The sequence below is a fragment of the Salvelinus sp. IW2-2015 genome, unplaced genomic scaffold (assembly GCF_002910315.2).
Source record: "Salvelinus sp. IW2-2015 unplaced genomic scaffold, ASM291031v2 Un_scaffold1135, whole genome shotgun sequence".
Lineage (NCBI taxonomy): Eukaryota > Metazoa > Chordata > Actinopteri > Salmoniformes > Salmonidae > Salvelinus > Salvelinus sp. IW2-2015.
The window spans coordinates 462,000-468,656 of NW_019942747.1; the positions used below are offsets into that span (position 1 = coordinate 462,000).

At 37.1% G+C, this 6,657-nt stretch overlaps 1 long non-coding RNA gene across 1 annotated transcript in view; it reads right to left on the reverse strand.

The window, feature by feature from the left end:
* The window catches only part of LOC139024177 (uncharacterized), a 10,557-nt gene extending 7,095 nt beyond the window's left edge, over nucleotides 1-3,462 (reverse strand). Inside the window, exons 1-2 of the long non-coding RNA XR_011475465.1 lie at nucleotides 3,163-3,462; nucleotides 2,952-3,000 (exon numbers count right to left, since the gene is read on the reverse strand). This is a non-coding gene — a long non-coding RNA (uncharacterized lncRNA). The remainder of the gene's footprint in view (nucleotides 1-2,951; nucleotides 3,001-3,162) is intronic.
* Nucleotides 3,463-6,657: the final 3,195 nt, after the last annotated feature.

Here is a 6,657-nt window from a genome sequence, read left to right on the forward strand (position 1 = left end):
CAAGTAAAGAAACAATTTTATGATGATAAATCGTGTTTCTGTCGAAAAATGTTACACGCTTAAGCCGCCATTTGTTTTGTATGGCTTCGCTCGGCGCAACCTGTATTTTTTTTTTTTTTTATTATATATATTTTTTTTTTTTTTGGGGGGTGGATCAGCTTAATATTGCGGAAAGAATGTTGTTTCCAATGTAATTGTCTGCATATTTCCAATCCCCCATATTTTTTTGGGTAAATATATATATCCATTCACGTATGCATACATATACACATATATACATACACATACCTACATAGACATACATACTTTTTTTTAAAGAGTATACCTTTATTATTATTCCTGCAAACCCTACCACCGATCCCCCAATTGGAGTAAACTGATAAATTTCTGTTTTTACCTTCAATTTATACATCTTATACACATTTACAGACACAGTCTACTTTATAATAGTTCTCTCTTGTTTGTTCTTAGTCCTTCCTCTATTTCTGTTGTCCATCCAGTTTGATTTCCACTTGTAACTGTGCTATTTCACAATAGCTCCGCACCTATACACATTTCACAGATCCCGTATGCCCTACATTGTTTATCTTGTTATTAGTCCCACCCTTCAGCTCCACTCAACCTTTACCATCTATCTTCCAACATCATCCATTTCGGATTTTTATTTGCCATATATTTTTCAGCTGTGCTGTGATGCTTCACAAAAGATTTGAATCTCCTATTCTCATAGCTTCCACGGATTGTAAATTAAAAATAAACATTTTTTGCTAAAATAATTTATATATTATTGATTGATTGACTATGGCTTTTCAAATCCCCAGTATTGCTATCTGTAGCGTTAGTTCTACGCAAATGTTGCAATTCTTCAACCATTCCTGGACCTGTGACCAAAACGAGCTACATGCGGACAATACCAAAATAAATGGTCTAATGACTCTGCCTCCTCACAGCAGAATCTACAGAGCTGAGAAGATTGTATCCCCCAATATATATACATTCTATTAGTTGCAAGAATTTTGTACAATAATTTAAATTGAAAAATTCGAAGTTTTGAATCCGGCGTTGTTTTGCGTATCAATTCATAAACCATGTGCCATGGAATGGGTACATCGAAAATCTCTTCCCAACTATTTTGCAATTTATATGGCACAGCTGTAAGTTTTTTGGTCCTTAAATGAAATTGGTATATGTTTTTATTTATCACACTTTTCTTTAACCATTTATGTTCTTTAATATAAGGCCGACATACAAGTTCCTTACTTTTATCCCCTTCCCCTGCCTCTTCCATTTTTGTGGTAATGCTGCAATAATTGGTTGTAATTTTGGGTAGAGCAGACATTTCCATATGTCTGTGTTAGCTGCATGTGTGACATTACTCCACCAGTCCTATTTATGATATCATTCCAAAAATTATACTTTTTTAAACATTTCTTCGATAAATACAGTTTTTTTATCAATTACTATATTTGAATTTAACACAAGATTTGTTGTACTATTTGTTCCGTCCTTTCAGGTGGATTAACTGAAATTGCAACAACTTTCTAAGGCTTGTTTAAAAAATAAAGATATTTTGGAGATTATTTCCTTTTCAAGCAACCGAAAGTGAGCAGGTGTAATCTGAATAAAGGGAAAAGGCCCTTCTTGAACATAGGATGAGACATTCGTACCAATCTACTAGAGAACCAGTTTGGATTTAAGTATAACTTTTGTATGACTGATGCCTTTAGTGAGAGGTCTAATGCTTTAATATTTAATAATTTCTGCCTCCTTCTCTAATCAATTCGTTATATAATAGGCCCTTTTAATTTTATCTGGCTTGCCGTTCCAAATAAAATTGAATATTTTTTTGTTCATATAATTAAAAAGCAGGTCACTAGGTGTAGGCAAAACCATATAAGCAAATAGGTAAACTGTGATATGATTAAAGAGTTAATCAGGGTGATTTTCCCACAAATAGACAGGTATTTTCCTTTCCATGGTAGCAGAGATCTTATCTATTTTTGCTAACTTTCTATAAAAAATTTTATTGGAGTGAGATCATTTCTTTCTTTTGGGATTTGTATACCGAGTATGTCCACATCACCGTCAGACCATTTAATTGGTAAACTACATGGCAATGTAAATGTGTTTATTTTTTAGTGATCCAATACGTAATATGGTACATTTATCATAATTTGGTTTAATCCAGAAGAGGATAGCAAATGTATCTAGATCCTCTTAAGAGGCCGTGGAGAGATTCTAGTTGTGGTTTTAAAAAGAAAACATGAATCATCAGCGTACAATGACACCTTAGTTTTTAGGCCTGGATTTCTAATCCCTTAATATTAATGTTTGATCTAATTTTAACAGCTAACATTTCGATGGCAATAATAATAGATATGCCGATAGTGGACAACCTTGTTTTAAACTATAACTTTATATTTGTTTATAATTTCTAATGTGCTTATTTTTAACAACTCGTCTCCTCTCTCCTCTAGATAGTTTTTAAAAAACTATTTCCCTGAGAGATATGGTTAGCCCCCATTTATTTATACTATTTTTTAATAAAAAAAAATACAACCTAGGGTTAAACATAAAATACATAATTTTTATTTTCGCTGTCTTCCCTGTAAAACATTTTAAAAATCTGAAATGGTGGCTTTATTCACAAGATCTGTATCTTTCATTAGGTGTCTTGGACTTGTGATTTAATGATATTTAGATGCTACTATTTAATTGTGACGCTATGCTAGCGATGCTAATCAGTGTGGGGGGGGTGGGGGGTGATCCCGGATACGGGGTTGAGGTTCGGTAAAGGTTAATCAAACAAGCATTATGGTATAAGAATTATTAATCTAAACAAATTAATCTTCCTCTTTTAATGTTCTTAAAATTGCATGTATGTTGTTGAACACAATGTAAAGGTCTCAAAATACATTGTTTGGGTAATTCTTGATTGTACAAACACCTACCGTCAACTGAGGCCAGCTTTAGTCTTTGACATTGATCTCTATCAAAAGTCTTGAAAACAGAGTAAGAAGACATTATTTTGATGAAAAACACTGTTGTTGTTTTCCAGAACATACGATGAAAAAGCTTGTATTACTATGAACATCATCATTATCAAATGTAATATCTTCTTTAAAGAGCATCATCAGGTACTAAAAAATGAACAGAACCTACCTGTCTTCCTGCTTGTTTTATCTCCTCATAGACTACATCATGTCCTTCATGTTCTGTTACTACACACTGACTGCAGATCAGCTTCTGGTCTGTCCTGCAGAACACCTCCAGAGCTCTGTGGTGTTCCTGACAGAGTCTCTCCTCCAGGTCTCCAGTCACCTCCACCAGGGTGTGTCTCTGTAGTTTAGGTACTGTGTAGTGCTTCCTAACATGTGTCTCACAGTAGGACTGCGTGCAGGTCAGACAGAACTTCACAGCTTTCAGCTCATCACAGACATCACAGACCACCTCCTCTGGCCTGATGATGCTAAGAGGAAAACATGTATTTACTTTATAAGTCAAACATGTACACTATATATACACAAAAGTATTTGGACACCCCTTCAAATTTGTGGATTTGGCTACAGGTGTATAAAATCTAGCACACCGCCATGCAATCTCCATAGACAAACATTGGCAGTAGAATGGCCTCATTGAAGAGCTAAGTGACTTTCAACGTGGCACTATCATAGGATGCCACCTTTCTATAAGTGCTGTTATTGTGAATTGGAAACGTCTAGGAGCAACAACAGCTCAGCTGCGAAGTGGTAGGTCACACAAGCTCACAGAACGGGACCGCCGAATGCTAAAGCGTGTAGCGCGTAAAAAACACCTGTCCTCGGTTGCAACACTCACTACTGAGTTCCAAACTGACTCTAGAAGCAACGTCAGCACAAGAACTGTTCATTGGGAGCTTTGTGAAATGGGTTCCCATGGTCGAGCAGCCGCACACAACCCTAAGATAATGCCAGGAGATTCCAGGAGAACGCTTTCGGCTCGAATGCTAAGTGCCAACTGTAAAGTTTGGTGGAGGAGAAATAATGGTCTGGGGCTGTTTTTCATGGTCCGGGCTAGGCCCCTTAGTTCCAGTAAAGGGACGTTTTAACGCTACAGCATACAATGGCATTCTAGACAATTCTTTGCTTCCACTTTGTGGCAACAGTTTGGGGAAGGCCCTTTCCTGTTTCAGCATGACAATGAACCAAACATTTTGAATTGCTTGCGGTTAAAGTGAAAGTATATAAGGAATCCCACATCACTGTAGTCGGCTGCTACAGACCGCCCTCGGCTTTGGGAGACGCACGAAACTCTCTTCCTGATGTCCTGCGCAAGTTAAATGACTCTGAATTCGTTCTTTTAGGAGATTTGAACTGAGATCGGACTCTTTTAAAGAACTGTGTGACTCTGAATCTCGCTCAATTAATTCATGCACCTACAAGACCGAATCCCAGAGCACCTAACAAATCAACTCTGTTGGACATTGTTCTAACGAATCCCCCTCACAAATACACATCGACTGGGATATTCTGTAATGATGTCAGTGATCACTGTGCAATTACTTGTGTTAGAAATACAAAAATGACCAAAGCCAAACCCTGTTATATTTTTAAAATACATTTTAGACAGTTTGATGAGCAAGCGCTCTTATATGATCTGTACCATAATATTGACAGAGTAAGTCTGATTCCCGATGTTGACACTGCCTGGGTGTCAAGGTTCTCCGTGATGCAGGTAAGGCAGAGTCAGGCGCAGGACCGCAAAGATGAGAATTCATATACTTTACTCAAAATATACCATACACATGGTGATAAACAATCACACGAACAACAGACAGAATTACAACAAACAATCCCGCACAAAAACACGGGGGAAACAGAGGGTTAAATAAGGAACATGTAATCATGGGAGTGGGAACCAGGTGTGTGAAAAATGAAGACAGAACAAACGGAAAATGAAAAATGGATCGGTGGCGGCTAGAAGACCGGTGACGTCGACCACCGAATGCTGCCCGAACAAGGAGAGAGAACAACTTCGGCGGAAGTCGTGACACTGGGATTAGTTTTATATGAAATGTGTGTCCGTTTGTGATAAGCATGCCCCTGTGAAGAAATTTAAAATCAGTGTTAGGGATAATTGTCACGCCCTGGCCATAGTTTGCGTTGTATGTTTTATGTTTTGTTTGGTCAGGGTGTGATCTGAGTGGGCATTCTATGTTGTATGTCTGGTTTGTATATTTCTATGTGTTTGGCCTGATATGGTTCTAAATCAGAGGCAGGTGTTTTGCGTCGTCTCTGATTGGGAACCATATTTAGGTAATCTGTTTTGTATTGTGGGTTGTGGGTGATTGTCTATGTGTAGTGTTTAATGTCAGCACTATTTGTTATTTAGCTTCACGGTCGTCGTTTATTGTTTTTGTATTAATTTAATTTAGCCACAGAGTATCAGTAGCTTAAAAAGAAATAGCTTCTAAAAAAATTGTTAATAAGACATGTAGCTAGCTAGCTAGCTAAACAATGAACCATAATAACAGCTCATGACGTTACTACCATGCATGAATCTACAGGAAGTTAACCAACCATGTTCAATGTTAGCTAACTAACATGAGGCTATAATTGGTTAAGCAAATAGCTCTGAGATACAAATATTAAGATCATACACGTAACGTTAGCAGAAAAAATACAAACAGGAAGTGGAACTTCTCAGGTTTTTGCCTGCCATGTGAATTATGTTATACTCACAGACAAAGTTCAAACAGTTTTAGAAACTTCAGAGTGTTTTCTATCCAATACTACTAATAATATGCATATATTAGCAACTATGACATAAGAGCAGGCTGTTGACTCTGGGCACCTCTGTGCACCTTTCATCCAAGCTACTCAATACTGCCACTGCAGCCATAAGAAGTTTTAAGGTGAACACAAAGAGAGTATTAGTTTGATGGAAATTAAAGACTGCAGTGCATACTCAGGATTAATTAGGGGAAACCGAGTTCCACCATTAGACAACAGCATACAGTCAAATTTGAAATGCATTCCAAAACAGATTGACGACCCAAAACATTTTAAAAAATCTATTACCATACCTTGCTAATAATACCAGTAATTACTAATAAATATAATAATAAACATTCATCCTAATAACTGAATTGGAAACATGCWTAATTGGACACACKCACCTCTTCATATCAGGGTCCATGGTCTCATCAAGWTCCTTGTWRGGTGARCCATCCTTCTGTCTTTCTTTAGGGATGYCTCCACCCTCAGRCCCCTGCTGATAACTCATTATAACWCTCAGASAGGAGACCTRACAATCCTGAYGAGGACTGGTCTYGTCCCATATCAATCTGTAAATAGAACAAATAAAAAATAAGATATTGATACAACACTTTAGACACAAAAACACTGCTGACCTTCTAGAACCATTTTGTGACAAATGCTATTGGTAAAAAGTACAATACACATTGTTACCTCCCTCTTCATGGTGTATAATCTTATTGTTATAAGAATGGATGTTGGGCATCTGATATCATTTGTTGAACTTTACCCGAAAGCTTTGTAGAGATTCCCAATTATTTATTTATTTTTTATTTAACTAGGCAAGTCAGTCAAGAACAAATTCTTATTTACGGTGACGGCCTACCAAAAGGCAAAATGCCTCCTGCGGGGACAGGGCTGG